This window comes from Vulpes vulpes, chromosome 15 (genome assembly GCF_048418805.1).
Source record: "Vulpes vulpes isolate BD-2025 chromosome 15, VulVul3, whole genome shotgun sequence".
NCBI classification, from domain to species: Eukaryota; Metazoa; Chordata; class Mammalia; order Carnivora; family Canidae; genus Vulpes; species Vulpes vulpes.
Window position 1 is genome coordinate 39,571,474 of NC_132794.1, and position 19,169 is coordinate 39,590,642.

Consider the following 19,169-nt stretch of genomic DNA (forward strand, 5'->3'; position numbering starts at 1 on the left):
TCCCTGAACAAGGACATTTGCGATGTCTGTATTTAGATCAGATACACTTGAGGAGAATCCTGTCACTACCACAAGCTTTTCACACAACCTCTTCCGGCACCTAACATAAGGATGCTGGGACCTACGACTACGGGCAGTCAGGATGCGGAAGGGTCCTTCCCCGAACTCAGCTCGCAGAAGGAAGCAAGCCTTCAAGCCAGCTTTCAACTAGCTGCATTCCTCGGGCACTGAGAACGTAACAGTGTTCTAAGCCAGGAGGTACGCAGAATACAAATCCACTGCACCTGGAGACACCATCCAGGTCTGCTTATTCCACTTGCGTCTCACAAGCGTCTGACAAACACCTCTGGTGCAGATGTTGGAAACTCTTTCTGCAGGCAGTATGCAACTGTGAGGGACTGAGGGTGAGCTCAACTCTCCGAAGTAAGTTGGTTTTGGACAAGGCGATCAGCAAGCTTCTCTCGTATGGCACTTAGGATGTAGCACCTGGCTCAAATCGGAAATAAGAGGAAATCGCTGGATTGAGCTTGGATGCACTAGTCTTGTGGGCCGGGACTTTCCACTTACCTCTCCCAACACTTCAGGCACGCATCGGGGCTAGGCTTGTTAGGAGCGCGGTGTAGCTACAGGCAGGATGTGGGAGGGACAGTCTATAAGCTCAACTCTCGGAAGTGTGTGTGCTTGGCAGGCACATGTCTGCTAGACACTTTGATGGGAGCTAGGACGTAGCTACACTCGCATTGAACAAGGACGTTTGCAATGTCTGTATTGAGATCAGAAACACTTGAGGAGAATCCTGTCACTACCACAAGCTTTTCACACAACCTCTTCCGGCACCTAACGTAAGGATGCTGGGACCTACGTCAACGGGCAGTCAGGATGCGGGAGGGTCCTGCCCTGAAATCAGCTCGCAAAAGGAAGCACGCCTTCATGCCAGCTTTCACTAGCTGCGTTCCTCGGGCACAGAGAACGTAACAGTGTTCTAAGCCAGGAGGTACGCAGAATACAACTCCACTGCACCTGGAGACACCATCCAGGTCTGCTTATTCCACTTGCGACTCACAAGCGTCTGACAAACGGCTCTGGTGCAGATGTTGGAAACTCCTTCTGCAGGCAGTGTGCAACTGTGAGGGACTGAGGGTGAGCTCAACTCTCCGGAGAAAGTTGCTTTTGGACAAGGCGATCAGCTCGCTTCTCTCGTATGGCACTTGGGATGTAGCACCTGGCTCAAATCGGAAATAAGAGGAAATCGCTGGATTGAGCTTGGATGCACTCGACTTGTGGGCCGGGCCTTTCCACTTACCTCTCCCAACACTTCAGGCACGCATCGGGGCTAGGCTTGTTAGGAGCGCGGTGTAGCTGCAGGCAGGATGTGGGAGGGACAGTCCATAAGCTCAACTCTCGGAAGTGTGTGTGCTTGGCAGGCACATGTCTGCTAGACACTTTGATGGGAGCGAGGACCTAGCTACACTCGCATTGAACAAGGACGTTTGCAATGTCTGTATTGAGATCAGAAACACTTGAGGAGAATCCTGTCACTACCACAAGCTTTTCACACAACCTCTTCCGGCACCTAACGTAAGGATGCTGGGACCTACGTCAACGGGCAGTCAGGATGCGGGAGGGTCCTGCCCTGAAATCAGCTCGCAAAAGGAAGCACGCCTTCATGCCAGCTTTCACTAGCTGCGTTCCTCGGGCACAGAGAACGTAACACTGTTCTAAGCCAGGAGGTACGCAGAATACAACTCCACTGCACCTGGAGACACCATCCAGGTCTGCTTATTCCACTTGCGACTCACAAGCGTCTGACAAACGGCTCTGGTGCAGATGTTGGAAACTCCTTCTGCAGGCAGTGTGCAACTGTGAGGGACTGAGGGTGAGCTCAACTCTCCGAAGTAAGTTGCTTTTGGACAAGGCGATCAGCTAGCTTCTCTCGTATGGCACTTAGGATGTAGCATCTGGTTCACACAGGGAATACTAGGAAATCGCTGGATTGAGCTTGGATGCACTACTCTTGTGGGCCGGGACCTTCCACTTACCTCTCACAGCACTTCAGGCACGCACCGAGCCTGGCCTATTAGGAGCGGGGTGTAGCTGCAGGCAGGATGTGGGAGGGACAGTCCATCAGCTCAACTCTCGGAAGTGTGTGTGCTTTGCAGGCACATGTCTGCTAGACACTTTGATGGGAGCTAGGACCTAGCTACACTCTCAATGAACAAGGACGTTTGCAATGTCTGTATTGAGATCAGATACACATGAGGAGAAACCTGTCACTACCACAAGCTTTTCACACAACCTCTTCTGGCACCTAACATAAGGAAGCTGGGATCTACGGCATCGGGCAGTCAGGATGCGGGAGGTTCCTGCCCTGCACTCAGCTCGCAGAAGGAATCACACGTGCAAGCAAGCTTTCAACTAGCTGCGTTCCTTGGGCACTGAGAACGTAACAGTGTTCTAACCCAGGAGGTAACCAGAATACAACTCCACTGCAGCTGGAGACACCCTCCAGGTCTGCTTATTCCACCTGCGTCTCACAAGCCTCTGACAAACGGCTGTGGTGCAGATGTAGGAAACTATTTCTGCAGGCGGTGTGCAACTGTGAGGGACTGAGGGTGAGCTCAACTCTCCGAAGTATGTTGCTTTTGGACAAGGCGTTCAGCTAGCTTCTCTCGCATGACACTTAGGATGTAGCATCTGGTTCACACAGGGAATACTAGGAAATCGCTGGATTGAGCTTTGATGCTCTAGTCTTGTGGGCCGGGACTTTCCACTTACCTCTCACAGCACTTCAGGCACGCATCGGGGCTAGGCCTGTTAGGAGCGCGGTGTAGCTGCAGGCAATATGTGGGAGGGACAGTCCATAAGCTCAACTCTCGGAAGGGTGTATGCTTTGCAGGCAGATGTCTCCCATACACTTTGATGGGAGCTACGACCTAGCTACACTCTCATTGAACAAGTACGTTTGCAATGTCTGTATTGAGGTCAGATACACTTGAGAATCCTGTCACTTCCACATGCTCTTCACACAACCTCTTCCGGTGCCTAACCTAAGAGCGCTGGGACCTATGCCTACGGACAGTCAGGATGCGGGAGGGTCCTGCCCTGACCTCAGCTCGCACAAGGAAGCATGCCTGCAGGCCAGCTTTCAACTAGCTGCGTTCTTAGAGCACTGAGAACGTAGCAGTACTCTCAGCAAGGAGGTACCCAGAATACCACTCCACTGCAGCTGGAGACACCCTCCAGGTCTGCTTATTCCACTTGCGTCTCACAAGCCTCTGACAAACGGCTGTGGTGCAGATGTAGGAAACTATTTCTGCAGGCGGTGTGCAACTGTGAGGGACTGAGGGTGAGCTCAACTCTCCGAAGGAAGTTGCTTTTGGACAAGGCGTTCAGCTAGCTTCTCTCGTATGGCACTTAGGATGTAGCACCTGGCTCAAATCGGAAATAAGAGGAAATCGCTGGATTGAGCTTGGATGCACTCGACTTGTGGGCCGGGACTTTCCACTTACCTCTCCCAACACTTCAGGCACGCATCGGGGCTAGGCTTGTTAGGAGCGCGGTGTAGCTGCAGGCAGGATGTGGGAGGGACAGTCTATAAGCTCAACTCTCGGAAGTGTGTGTGCTTGGCAGGCACATGTCTGCTAGACACTTTGATGGGAGCGAGTACCTAGCTACACTCGCATTGAACAAGGACGTTTGCAATGTCTGTATTGAGATCAGAAACACTTGAGGAGAATCCTGTCACTACCACAAGCTTTTCACACAACCTCTTCCGGCACCTAACGTAAGGATGCTGGGCCCTACGTCAACGGGCAGTCAGGATGCGGGAGGGTCCTGCCCTGAAATCAGTTCGCAAAAGGAAGCACGCCTTCATGCCAGCTTTCACTAGCTGCGTTCCTCGGGCACAGAGAACGTAACAGAGTTCTAAGCCAGGAGGTACGCAGAATACAACTCCACTGCACCTGGAGACACCATCCATGTCTGCTTATTCCACTTGCGACTCACAAGCGTCTGACAAACGGCTCTGGTGCAGATGTTGGAAACTCCTTCTGCAGGCAGTGTGCAACTGTGAGGGACTGAGGATGAGCTCAACTCTCCGGAGAAAGTTGTTTTTGGACAAGGCGATCAGCTCGCTTCTCTCGTATGGCACTTAGGATGTAGCACCTGGCTCAAATCGGAAATAAGAGGAAATCGCTGGATTGAGCTTGGACGCACTCGACTTGTGGGCCGGGACCTTCCACTTACCTCTCACAGCACTTCAGGCACGCACCGAGCCTGGCCTATTAGGAGCGGGGTGTAGCTGCAGGCAGGATGTGGGAGGGACAGTCCATCAGCTCAACTCTCGGAAGTGTGTGTGCTTTGCAGGCACATGTCTGCTAGACACTTTGATGGGAGCTAGGACCTAGCTACACTCTCAATGAACAAGGACGTTTGCAATGTCTGTATTGAGATCAGATACACATGAGGAGAAACCTGTCACTACCACAAGCTTTTCACACAACCTCTTCTGGCACCTAACATAAGGAAGCTGGGATCTACGGCATCGGGCAGTCAGGATGCGGGAGGTTCCTGCCCTGCACTCAGCTCGCAGAAGGAATCACACGTGCAAGCAAGCTTTCAACTAGCTGCGTTCCTTGGGCACTGAGAACGTAACAGTGTTCTAACCCAGGAGGTAACCAGAATACAACTCCACTGCAGCTGGAGACACCCTCCAGGTCTGCTTATTCCACTTGCGTCTCACAAGCCTCTGACAAACGGCTGTGGTGCAGATGTAGGAAACTATTTCTGCAGGCGGTGTGCAACTGTGAGGGACTGAGGGTGAGCTCAACTCTCCGAAGTAAGTTGCTTTTGGACAAGGCGTTCAGCTAGCTTCTCTCGTATGGCACTTAGGATGGAGCACCTGGCTCAAATCGGAAATAAGAGGAAATCGCTGGATTGAGCTTGGATGCACTAGTCTTGTGGGCCGGGACTTTCCACTTACCTCTCCCAACACTTCAGGCACGCATCGGGGCTAGGCTTGTTAGGAGCGCGGTGTAGCTACAGGCAGGATGTGGGAGGGACAGTCTATAAGCTCAACTCTCGGAAGTGTGTGTCCTTGGCAGGCACATGTCTGCTAGACTCTTTGATGGGAGCTAGGACGTAGCTACACTCGCATTGAACAAGGACGTTTGCAATGTCTGTATTGAGATCAGAAACACTTGAGGAGAATCCTGTCACTACCACAAGCTTTTCACACAACCTCTTCCGGCACCTAACGTAAGGATGCTGGGACCTACGTCAACGGGCAGTCAGGATGCGTGAGGGTCCTACCCAGAAATCAGCTCGCAAGGGGAAGCACGCCTCCATGCCAGCTTTCACTAGCTGCGTTCCTCGGGCACAGAGAACGTAACAGTGTTCTAAGCCAGGAGGTACGCAGAATACAACTCCACTGCACCTGGAGACACCATCCAGGTCTGCTTATTCCACTTGCGACTCACAAGCGTCTGACAAACGGCTCTGGTGCAGAGGTTGGAAACTCCTTCTGCAGGCAGTGTGCAACTGTGAGGGACTGAGGGTGAGCTCAACTCTCCGAAGTAAGTTGCTTTTGGACAAGGCGATCAGCTAGCTTCTCTCGTATGACACTTAGGATGTAGCATCTGGTTCACACAGGGAATACTAGGAAATCGCTGGATTGAGCTTGGATGCACTACTCTTGTGGGCCGGGACATTCCACTTACCTCTCACAGCACTTCAGGCACGCATCGGGGCTAGGCCTGTTAGGAGCACGGTGTACCTGCAGGCAGGATGTGGGAGGGACAGTCCATAAGCTCAACTCTCGGAAGGGTGTATGCTTTGCAGGCAGATGTCTCCCATACACTTTGATGGGAGCTAAGACCCAGCTACACTCTCATTGAACAAGGACGTTTGCAATGTCTGTATTAAATCAGATACACTTGAGGAGAATCCTGTCACTACCACAAGCTTTTCACACAACCTCTTCCGGCCCCTAACATAAGGATGCTGGGACCTACGTCAACGGGCAGTCAGGATGCGGAAGCGTCCTTCCCCGAACTCAGCTCGCAGAAGGAAGCAAGCCTTCAAGCCAGCTTTCAACTAGCTGCATTCCTTGGGCACTGAGAACGTAACAGTGTTCTAAGCCAGGAGGTACGCAGAATACAAATCCACTGCACCTGGAGACACCATCCAGGTCTGCTTATTCCACTTGCGTCTCACAAGCGTCTGACAAACACCTCTGGTGCAGATGTTGGAAACTCTTTCTGCAGGCAGTATGCAACTGTGAGGGACTGAGGGTGAGCTCAACTCTCCGAAGTAAGTTGCTTTTGGACAAGGCGATCAGCTAGCTTCTCTCGTATGGCACTTAGGATGTAGCACCTGGCTCAAATAGGAAATAAGAGGAAATCGCTGGATTGAGCTTGGATGCACTAGTCTTGTGGGCCGGGCCTTTCCGCTTACCTCTCCCAACACTTCAGGCACGCATCGGGGCTAGGCTTGTTAGGAGCGCGGTGTAGCTGCAGGCAGGATGTGGGAGGGACAGTCTGTAAGCTCAACTCTCGGAATTGTGTGTGCTTTGCAGTCACATGTCTGCTAGACACTTTGATGGGAGCCAGGACCTAGCTACAGTCGCATTGAACAAGGACGTTTGTAATGTCTGTATTGAGATCAGATACACTTGAGAGGAATCCTGTCACTACCACAAGCTTTTCACACAACCTCTTCCGGCACCTAACATAAGGAAGCTGGGACCTACGTCTACGAGCAGCCGGAATGCGGGAGGGTCCTACCCCGAACTCAGCTCGCAGAAGGAAGCAGCCTTCAAGCTAGCTTTCAACTAGCTGCGTTCCTCGCGCACTGAGAACGTAACAGTGTTCTACGCCAGGAGGTACGCAGAATTCAACTCCACTGCAGCTGGAAACACCCTCCAGGTCTGGTTATTCCACTTGCGTCTCACAAGCCTCTGACAAACGGCCGTGGTGCAGATGTTGGAAACTCTTTCTGCAGGCAGTATGCAACTGTGAGGGACAAGGGTGAGCTCAACTCTCCGAAGTAAGTTGCTTTTGGACAAGGCGTTCAGCTAGCTTCTCTCGTATGGCACTTAAGATGTAGCATCTGGTTCACACAGGGAATACTAGGAAATCGCTGGATTGAGCTTTGATGCTCTAGTCTTGTGGGCCGGGACTTTCCACTTACCTCTCACAGCACTTCAGGCACGCATCCGGGCTAGGCCTGTTAGGAGCACGGTGTACCTGCAGGCAGGATGTGGGAGGGACAGTCCATAAGCTCAACTCTCGGAAGTGTGTGTGCTTTGCAGACAGATGTCTCCCATACACTTTGATGGGAGCTAAGACCTAGCTACACTCTCATTGAACAAGGACGTTTGCAATGTCTGTATTTAGATCAGATACACTTGAGGAGAATCCTGTCACTACCACAAGCTTTTCACACAACCTCTTCCGGCACCTAACATAAGGATGCTGGGACCTACGTCTACAGGCAGTCAGGATGCGGAAGCGTCCTTCCCCGAACTCAGCTCTCAGAAGGAAGCAAGCCTTCAAGCCAGCTTTCAACTAGATGCATTCCTCGGGCACTGAGAACATAACAGTGTTCTAAGCCAGGGGGTACGCAGAATACAAATCCACTGCACCTGGAGACACCATCCAGGTCTGCTTATTCCACTTGCGTCTCACAAGCGTCTGACAAACACCTCTGGTGCAGATGTTGGAAACTCTTTCTGCAGGCAGTATGCAACTGTGAGGGACTGAGGGTGAGCTCAACTCTCCGAAGTATGTTGCTTTTGGACAAGGCGTTCAGCTAGCTTCTCTCGTATGACACTTAGGATGTAGCATCTGGTTCACACAGGGAATACTAGGAAATCGCTGGATTGAGCTTTGATGCTCTAGTCTTGTGGGCCGGGACTTTCCACTTACCTCTCACAGCACTTCAGACACGCATCGGGGCTAGGCCTGTTAGGAGCGCGGTGTAGCTGCAGGCAGGATGTGGGAGGGACAGTCCATAAGCTCAACTCTCGGAAGGGTGTATGCTTTGCAGGCAGATGTCTCCCATACACTTTGATGGGAGCTACGACCTAGCTACACTCTCATTGAACAAGTACGTTTGCAATGTCTGTATTGAGGTCAGATACACTTGAGAATCCTGTCACTTCCACATGCTCTTCACACAACCTCTTCCGGTGCCTAACCTAAGAGCGCTGGGACCTATGCCTACGGACAGTCAGGATGCGGGAGGGTCCTGCCCTGACCTCAGCTCGCACAAGGAAGCATGCCTGCAGGCCACCTTTCAACTAGCTGCGTTCTTAGAGCACTGAGAACGTAGCAGTACTCTCAGCAAGGAGGTACCCAGAATACCACTCCACTGCAGCTGGAGACACCCTCCAGGTCTGCTTATTCCACTTGCGTCTCACAAGCCTCTGACAAACGGCTGTGGTGCAGATGTAGGAAACTATTTCTGCAGGCGGTGTGCAACTCTGAGGGACTGAGGGTGAGCTCAACTCTCCGAAGTAAGTTGCTTTTGGACAAGGCGTTCAGCTAGCTTCTCTCGTATGGCACTTAGGATGTAGCACCTGGCTCAAATCGGAAATAAGAGGAAATCGCTGGATTGAGCTTGGATGCACTAGTCTTGTGGGCCGGGACTTTCCACTTACCTCTCCCAACACTTCAGGCACGCATCGGGGCTAGGCCTGTTAGGAGCGTGGTGTACCTGCAGGCAGGATGTGGGAGGGACAGTCCATAAGCTCAACTCTCGGAAGTGTGTGTGCTTTGCAGGCACATGTCTGCTAGACACTTTGATGGGAGCTAGGACCTCGCTACACACTCCCTGAACAAGGACGTTTGTGATGTCTGTATTGAGATCAGAAACACTTGAGGAGAATCCTGTCACTACCACAAGCTTTTCACACAACCTCTTCCGGCACCTAACATAAGGATGCTGGGACCTACGTCTACGGGCAGTCAGGATGCGGAAGGGTCCTTTCCCGAACTCAGCTCGCAGAAGGAAGCAAGCCTTCAAGCCAGCTTTCAACTAGCTGCATTCCTCGGGCACTGAGAACGTAACAGTGTTCTAAGCCAGTAGGTACGCAGAATACAAATCCACTGCACCTGGAGACACCATCCAGGTCTGCTTATTCCACTTGCGTCTCACAAGCGTCTGAAAAACACCTCTGGTGCAGATGTTGGAAACTCTTTCTGCAGGCCGTATGCAACTGTGAGGGACTGAGGGTGAGCTCAACTCTCCGAAGTAAGTTGCTTTTGGACAAGGCGTTCAGCTAGCTTCTCTCGTATGGCACTTAGGAAGTAGCACCTGGCTCAAATCGGAAATAAGAGGAAATCGCTGGATTGAGCTTGGATGCACTAGTCTTGTGGGCCGGGACTTTCCACTTACCTCTCCCAACACTTCAGGCACGCATCGGGGCTAGGCCTGTTAGGAGCGCGGTGTACCTGCAGGCAGGATGTGGGAGGGACAGTCCATAAGCTCAACTCTCGGAAGTGTGTGTGCTTTGCAGGCACATGTCTGCTAGACACTTTGATGGGAGCTAGGACCTAGCTACACACTCCCTGAACAAGGACGTTTGCGATGTCTGTATTGAGATCAGAAACACTTGAGGAGAATCCTGTCACTACCACAAGCTTTTCACACAACCTCTTCCGGCACCTAACATAAGGATGCTGGGACCTACGTCAACGGGAAGTCAGGATCCGGGAGGGTCATGCCCTGAACTCAGCTCGCACAAGGAAGCACGCCTTCATGCCAGATTTCATTAGCTGCGTTCCTCGGGCACAGAGAACGTAACAGTGTTGTAAGCCAGGAAGTACGCAGAATACAACTCCACTGCACCTGGAGACACCATCCAGGTCTGCTTATTCCACTTGCGACTCACAAGCGTCTGACAAACGGCTCTGGTGCAGATGTTTGAAACTCCTTCTGCAGGCAGTATTCAACTGTGAGGGACTGAGGGTGAGCTCAACTCTCCGGAGAAAGTTGCTTTTGGACAAGGTGATCAGCTAGCTTCTCTCCTATGGCACTTAGGATGTAGCTCCTGGCTCAAATCGGAAATAAGAGGAAATCGCTGGATTGAGCTTGGATGCACTACTGTTGTGGGCCGGGACCTTCCACTTACCTCTCACAGCACTTCAGGCACGCACCGGGCCTGGCCTATTAGGAGCGCGGTGTAGCTGCAGGCAGGATGTGGGAGGGACAGTCCATAAGCTCAACTCTCGGAAGTGTGTGTGCTTGGCAGGCACATGTCTGCTAGACACTTTGATGGGAGCTAGGACCTAGCTACACTCGCATTGAACAAGGACGTTTGCAATGTCTGTATTTATATCAGATACACTTGAGGAGAATCCTGTCACTACCACAAGCTTTTCACACAACCTCTTCTGGCACATAACATAAGGAAGCTGGGATCTACGGCATCGGGCAGTCAGGATGCGGGAGGTTCCTGCCCTGCACTCAGCTCGCAGAAGGAATCACACGTGCAAGCAAGCTTTCAACTAGCTGTGTTCCTTGGGCACTGAGAACGTAACAGTGTTCTAACCCAGGAGGTAACCAGAATACAACTCCACTGCAGCGGGAGACACCCTCCAGGTCTGCTTATTCCACTTGCGTCTCACAAGCCTGAAAAACACCTCTGGTACAGATGTTGGAAACTTTCTGCAGGCAGTGTGCAACTGTGAGGGACTGAGGGTGAGCTCAACTCTCTGAAGTAAGTTGCTTTTGGACAAGGCGTTCAGCTAGCTTCTCTCGTATGGCATTTAGGATGTAGCACCTGGTTCACACAGGGAATACTAGGAAATCGCTGGATTGAGCTTGGATGCACTAGTCTTGTGGCCCGGGACTTTCCACTTACCTCTCCCAACACTTCAGGCACGCATCCGGGCTAGGCCTGTTAGGAGCGCGGTGTAGCTGCAGGCAATATGTGGGAGGGACAGTCCATAAGCTCAACTCTCGGAAGGGTGTATGCTTTGCAGGCAGATGTCTCCCATACACTTTGATGGGAGCTAGGACCTAGCTACACTCGCATTGAACAAGGACGTTTGTAATGTCTGTATTGAAATCAGATACACTTGAGAGGAATCCTGTCACTACCACAAGCTTTTCACACAACCTCTTCCGGCACCTAACATAAGGAAGCTGGGACCTACGTCTACGAGCAGTCGGAATGCGGGAGGGTCCTTCCCCGAACTCAGCTCGCAGAAGGAAGCAGCCTTCAAGCCAGCTTTCAACTAGCTGCATTCCTCGGGCACTGAGAACGTAACAGTGTTCTAAGCCAGGAGGTACGCAGAATACAAATCCACTGCACCTGGAGACACAATCCAGGTCTGCTTATTCCACTTGCGTCTCACAAGCGTCTGACAAACACCTCTGGTGCAGATGTTGGAAACTCTTTCTGCAGGCAGTATGCAACTGTGAGGGACTGAGGGTGAGCTCAACTCTCCGAAGTAAGTTGGTTTTGGACAAGGCGATCAGCTAGCTTCTCTCGTATGGCACTTAGGATGTAGCACCTGGCTCAAATCGGAAATAAGAGGAAATCGCTGGATTGAGCTTGGATGCACTAGTCTTGTGGGCCGGGACTTTCCACTTACCTCTCCCAACACTTCAGGCACGCATCGGGGCTAGGCTTGTTAGGAGCGCGGTGTAGCTACAGGCAGGATGTGGGAGGGACAGTCTATAAGCTCAACTCTCGGAAGTGTGTGTGCTTGGCAGGCACATGTCTGCTAGACACTTTGATGGGAGCTAGGACGTAGCTACACTCGCATTGAACAAGGACGTTTGCAATGTCTGTATTGAGATCAGAAACACTTGAGGAGAATCCTGTCACTACCACAAGCTTTTCACACAACCTCTTCCGGCACCTAACGTAAGGATGCTGGGACCTACGTCAACGGGCAGTCAGGATGCGGGTGGGTCCTGCCCTGAAATCAGCTCGCAAAAGGAAGCACGCCTTCATGCCAGCTTTCACTAGCTGCGTTCCTCGGGCACAGAGAACGTAACAGTGTTCTAAGCCAGGAGGTACGCAGAATACAACTCCACTGCACCTGGAGACACCATCCAGGTCTGCTTATTCCACTTGCGACTCACAAGCGTCTGACAAACGGCTCTGGTGCAGATGTTGGAAACTCCTTCTGCAGGCAGTGTGCAACTGTGAGGGACTGAGGGTGAGCTCAACTCTCCGAAGTAAGTTGCTTTTGGACAAGGCGATCAGCTAGCTTCTCTCGAATGGCACTTAGGATGTAGCATCTGGTTCACACAGGGAATACTAGGAAATCGCTGGATTGAGCTTGGATGCACTACTCTTGTGGGCCGGGACCTTCCACTTACCTCTCACAGCACTTCAGGCACGCATCGGGGCTAGGCCTGTTAGGAGCGCGGTGAAGCTGCAGGCAATATGTGGGAGGGACAGTCCATAAGCTCAACTCTCGGAAGGGTGTATGCTTTGCAGGCAGATGTCTCCCATACACTTTGATGGGAGCTACGACCTAGCTACACTCTCATTGAACAAGTACGTTTGCAATGTCTGTATTGAGGTCAGATACACTTGAGAATCCTGTCACTTCCACATGCTCTTCACACAACCTCTTCCGGTGCCTAACCTAAGAGCGCTGGGACCTATGCCTACGGACAGTCAGGATGCGGGAGGGTCCTGCCCTGACCTCAGCTCGCACAAGGAAGCAGGCCTGCAGGCCAGCTTTCAACTAGCTGCGTTCTTAGAGCACTGAGAACGTAGCAGTACTCTCAGCAAGGAGGTACCCAGAATACCACTCCACTGCAGCTGGAGACACCCTCCAGGTCTGCTTATTCCACTTGCGTCTCACAAGCCTCTGACAAACGGCTGTGGTGCAGATGTAGGAAACTATTTCTGCAGGCGGTGTGCAACTGTGAGGGACTGAGGGTGAGCTCAACTCTCCGAAGTAAGTTGCTTTTGGACAAGGCGTTCAGCTAGCTTCTCTCGAATGGCACTTAGGATGTAGCACCTGGCTCAAATCGGAAATAAGAGGAAATCGCTGGATTGAGCTTGGATGCACTAGTCTTGTGGGCCGGGACTTTCCACTTACCTCTCCCAACACTTCAGGCACGCATCGGGGCTAGGCTTGTTAGGAGCGCGGTGTAGCTACAGGCAGGATGTGGGAGGGACAGTCTATAAGCTCAACTCTCGGAAGTGTGTGTCCTTGGCAGGCACATGTCTGCTAGACACTTTGATGGGAGCTAGGACGTAGCTACACTCGCATTGAACAAGGACGTTTGCAATGTCTGTATTGAGATCAGAAACACTTGAGGAGAATCCTGTCACTACCACAAGCTTTTCACACAACCTCTTCCGGCACCTAACGTAAGGATGCTGGGACCTACGTCAACGGGCAGTCAGGATGCGTGAGGGTCCTACCCAGAAATCAGCTCGCAAGGGGAAGCACGCCTCCATGCCAGCTTTCACTAGCTGCGTTCCTCGGGCACAGAGAACGTAACAGTGTTCTAAGCCAGGAGGTACGCAGAATACAACTCCACTGCACCTGGAGACACCATCCAGGTCTGCTTATTCCACTTGCGACTCAAAAGCGTCTGACAAACGGCTCTGGTGCAGAGGTTGGAAACTCCTTCTGCAGGCAGTGTGCAACTGTGAGGGACTGAGGGTGAGCTCAACTCTCCGAAGTAAGTTGCTTTTGGACAAGGCGATCAGCTAGCTTCTCTCGTATGACACTTAGGATGTAGCATCTGGTTCACACAGGGAATACTAGGAAATCGCTGGATTGAGCTTGGATGCACTACTCTTGTGGGCCGGGACATTCCACTTACCTCTCACAGCACTTCAGGCACGCATCGGGGCTAGGCCTGTTAGGAGCACGGTGTACCTGCAGGCAGGATGTGGGAGGGACAGTCCATAAGCTCAACTCTCGGAAGTGTGTATGCTTTGCAGGCAGATGTCTCCCATACACTTTGATGGGAGCTAAGACCCAGCTACACTCTCATTGAACAAGGACGTTTGCAATGTCTGTATTAAATCAGATACACTTGAGGAGAATCCTGTCACTACCACAAGCTTTTCACACAACCTCTTCCGGCCCCTAACATAAGGATGCTGGGACCTACGTCAACGGGCAGTCAGGATGCGGAAGCGTCCTTCCCCGAACTCAGCTCGCAGAAGGAAGCAAGCCTTCAAGCCAGCTTTCAACTAGCTGCATTCCTTGGGCACTGAGAACGTAACAGTGTTCTAAGCCAGGAGGTACGCAGAATACAAATCCACTGCAGCTGGAAACACCCTCCAGGTCTGCTTATTCCACTTGCGTCTCACAAGCCTCTGACAAACGGCCGTGGTGCAGATGTTGGAAACTCTTTCTGCAGGCAGTATGCAACTGTGAGGGACAAGGGTGAGCTCAACTCTCCGAAGTAAGTTGCTTTTGGACAAGGCGTTCAGCTAGCTTCTCTCGTATGGCACTTAAGATGTAGCATCTGGTTCACACAGGGAATACTAGGAAATCGCTGGATTGAGCTTTGATGCTCTAGTCTTGTGGGCCGGGACTTTCCACTTACCTCTCACAGCACTTCAGGCACGCATCGGGGCTAGGCCTGTTAGGAGCACGGTGTACCTGCAGGCAGGATGTGGGAGGGACAGTCCATAAGCTCAACTCTCGGAAGTGTGTGTGCTTTGCAGGCAGATGTCTCCCATACACTTTGATGGGAGCTAAGACCTAGCTACACTCTCATTGAACAAGGACGTTTGCAATGTCTGTATTTAGATCAGATACACTTGAGGAGAATCCTGTCACTACCACAAGCTTTTCACACAACCTCTTCCGGCACCTAACATAAGGATGCTGGGACCTACGTCTACAGGCAGTCAGGATGCGGAAGCGTCCTTCCCCGAACTCAGCTCTCAGAAGGAAGCAAGCCTTCAAGCCAGCTTTCAACTAGATGCATTCCTCGGGCACTGAGAACATAACAGTGTTCTAAGCCAGGGGGTACGCAGAATACAAATCCACTGCACCTGGAGACACCATCCAGGTCTGCTTATTCCACTTGCGTCTCACAAGCGTCTGACAAACACCTCTGGTGCAGATGTTGGAAACTCTTTCTGCAGGCAGTATGCAACTGTGAGGGACTGAGGGTGAGCTCAACTCTCCGAAGTATGTTGCTTTTGGACAAGGCGTTCAGCTAGCTTCTCTCGTATGACACTTAGGATGTAGCATCTGGTTCACACAGGGAATACTAGGAAATCGCTGGATTGAGCTTTGATGTTCTAGTCTTGTGGGCCGGGACTTTCCACTTACCTCTCACAGCACTTCAGACACGCATCGGGGCTAGGCCTGTTAGGAGCGCGGTGTAGCTGCAGGCAGGATGTGGGAGGGACAGTCCATAAGCTCAACTCTCGGAAGGGTGTATGCTTTGCAGGCAGATGTCTCCCATACACTTTGATGGGAGCTACGACCTAGCTACACTCTCATTGAACAAGTACGTTTGCAATGTCTGTATTGAGGTCAGATACACTTGAGAATCCTGTCACTTCCACATGCTCTTCACACAACCTCTTCCGGTGCCTAACCTAAGAGCGCTGGGACCTATGCCTACGGACAGTCAGGATGCGGGAGGGTCCTGCCCTGACCTCAGCTCGCACAAGGAAGCATGCCTGCAGGCCAGCTTTCAACTAGCTGCGTTCTTAGAGCACTGAGAACGTAGCAGTACTCTCAGCAAGGAGGTACCCAGAATACCACTCCACTGCAGCTGGAGACACCCTCCAGGTCTGCTTATTCCACTTGCGTCTCACAAGCCTCTGACAAACGGCTGTGGTGCAGATGTAGGAAACTATTTCTGCAGGCGGTGTGCAACTGTGAGGGACTGAGGGTGAGCTCAACTCTCCGAAGTAAGTTGCTTTTGGACAAGGCGTTCAGCTAGCTTCTCTCGTATGGCACTTAGGATGTAGCACCTGGCTCAAATCGGAAATAAGAGGAAATCGCTGGATTGAGCTTGGATGCACTAGTCTTGTGGGCCGGGACTTTCCACTTACCTCTCCCAACACTTCAGGCACGCATCGGGGCTAGGCCTGTTAGGAGCGCGGTGTACCTGCAGGCAGGATGTGGGAGGGACAGTCCATAAGCTCAACTCTCGGAAGTGTGTGGGCTTTCCAGGCACAAGTCTGCTAGACACTTTGATGGGAGCTAGGACCTCGCTACACACTCCCTGAACAAGGACGTTTGCGATGTCTGTATTTAGATCAGATACACTTGAGGAGAATCCTGTCACTACCACAAGCTTTTCACACAACCTCTTCCGGCACCTAACATAAGGATGCTGGGACCTACGTCTACGGGCAGTCAGGATGCGGAAGGGTACTTCCCCGAACTCAGCTCGCAGAAGGAAGCAAGCCTTCAAGCCAGCTTTCAACTAGCTGCATTCCTCGGGCACTGAGAACGTAACAGTGTTCTAAGCCAGGAGGTACGCAGAATACAAATCCACTGCACCTGGAGACACCATCCAGGTCTGCTTATTCCACTTGCGTCTCACAAGCGTCTGACAAACACCTCTGGTGCAGATGTTGGAAACTCTTTCTGCAGGCAGTATGCAACTGTGAGGGACTGAGGGAGAGCTCAACTCTCCGAAGTAAGTTGCTTTTGGACAAGGCGTTCAGCTAGCTTCTCTCGTTTGGCACTTAGGATGTAGCACCTGGCTCAAATCGGAAATAAGAGGAAATCGCTGGATTGAGCTTGGATGCACTAGTCTTGTGGGCCGGGACTTTCCACTTACCTCTCCCAACACTTCAGGCACGCATCGGGGCTAGGCCTGTTAGGAGCGCGGTGTAGCTGCAGGCAGGATGTGGGAGGGACAGTCTATAAGCTCAACTCTCGGAAGTGTGTGTCCTTGGCAGGCACATGTCTGCTAGACACTTTGATGGGAGCTAGGACGTAGCTACACTCGCATTGAACAAGGACGTTTGCAATGTCTGTATTGAGATCAGAAACACTTGAGGAGAATCCTGTCACTACCACAAGCTTTTCACACAACCTCTTCAGGCACCTAACGTAAGGATGCTGGGACCTACGTCAACGGGCAGTCAGGATGCGTGAGTGTCCTACCCAGAAATCAGCTCGCAAGGGGAAGCACGCCTCCATGCCAGCTTTCACTAGCTGCGTTCCTCGGGCACAGAGAACGTAACAGTGTTCTAAGCCAGGAGGTACGCAGAATACAACTCCACTGCACCTGGAGACACCATCCAGGTCTGCTTATTCCACTTGCGACTCAAAAGCGTCTGACAAACGGCTCTGGTGCAGAGGTTGGAAACTCCTTCTGCAGGCAGTGTGCAACTGTGAGGGACTGAGGGTGAGCTCAACTCTCCGAAGTAAGTTGCTTTTGGACAAGGCGATCAGCTAGCTTCTCTCGTATGACACTTAGGATGTAGCATCTGGTTCACACAGGGAATACTAGGAAATCGCTGGATTGAGCTTGGATGCACTACTCTTGTGGGCCGGGACATTCCACTTACCTCTCACAGCACTTCAGGCACGCATCGGGGCTAGGCCTGTTAGGAGCACGGTGTACCTGCAGGCAGGATGTGGGAGGGACAGTCCATAAGCTCAACTCTCGGAAGTGTGTATGCTTTGCAGGCAGATGTCTCCCATACACTTTGATGGGAGCTAAGACCCAGCTACACTCTCATTGAACAAGGACGTTTGCAATGTCTGTATTAAATCAGATACACTTGAGGAGAATCCTGTCACTACCACAAGCTTTTCACACAGCCTCTTCCGGCCCCTAACATAAGGATGCTGGGACCTACGTCAACGGGCAGTCAGGATGCGGAAGCGTCCTTCCCCGAACTCAGCTCGCAGAAGGAAGCAAGCCTTCAAGCCAGCTTTCAACTAGCTGCATTCCTTGGGCACTGAGAACGTAACAGTGTTCTAAGCCAGGAGGTACGCAGAATACAAATCCACTGCAGCTGGAAACACCCTCCAGGTCTGCTTATTCCACTTGCGTCTCACAAGCCTCTGACAAACGGCCGTGGTGCAGATGTTGGAAACTCTTTCTGCAGGCAGTATGCAACTGTGAGGGACAAGGGTGAGCTCAACTCTCCGAAGTAAGTTGCTTTTGGACAAGGCGTTCAGCTAGCTTCTCTCGTATGGCACTTAAGATGTAGCATCTGGTTCACACAGGGAATACTAGGAAATCGCTGGATTGAGCTTTGATGCTCTAGTCTTGTGGGCCGGGACTTTCCACTTACCTCTCACAGCACTTCAGGCACGCATCGGGGCTAGGCCTGTTAGGAGCACGGTGTACCTGCAGGCAGGATGTGGGAGGGACAGTCCATAAGCTCAACTCTCGGAAGTGTGTGTGCTTTGCAGGCAGATGTCTCCCATACACTTTGATGGGAGCTAAGACCTAGCTACACTCTCATTGAACAAGGACGTTTGCAATGTCTGTATTTAGATCAGATACACTTGAGGAGAATCCTGTCACTACCACAAGCTTTTCACACAACCTCTTCCGGCACCTAACATAAGGATGCTGGGACCTACGTCTACAGGCAGTCAGGATGCGGAAGCGTCCTTCCCCGAACTCAGCTCTCAGAAGGAAGCAAGCCTTCAAGCCAGCTTTCAACTAGATGCATTCCTCGGGCACTGAGAACATAACAGTGTTCTAAGCCAGGGGGTACGCAGAATACAAATCCACTGCACCTGGAGACACCATCCAGGTCTGCTTATTCCACTTGCGTCTCACAAGCGTCTGACAAACACCTCTGGTGCAGATGTTGGAAACTCTTTCTGCAGGCAGTATGCAACTGTGAGGGACTGAGGGTGAGCTCAACTCTCCGAAGTATGTTGCTTTTGGACAAGGCGTTCAGCTAGCTTCTCTCGTATGACACTTAGGATGTAGCATCTGGTTCACACAGGGAATACTAGGAAATCGCTGGATTGAGCTTTGATGTTCTAGTCTTGTGGGCCGGGACTTTCCACTTACCTCTCACAGCACTTCAGACACGCATCGGGGCTAGGCCTGTTAGGAGCGCGGTGTAGCTGCAGGCAGGATGTGGGAGGGACAGTCCATAAGCTCAACTCTCGGAAGGGTGTATGCTTTGCAGGCAGATGTCTCCCATACACTTTGATGGGAGCTACGACCTAGCTACACTCTCATTGAACAAGTACGTTTGCAATGTCTGTATTGAGGTCAGA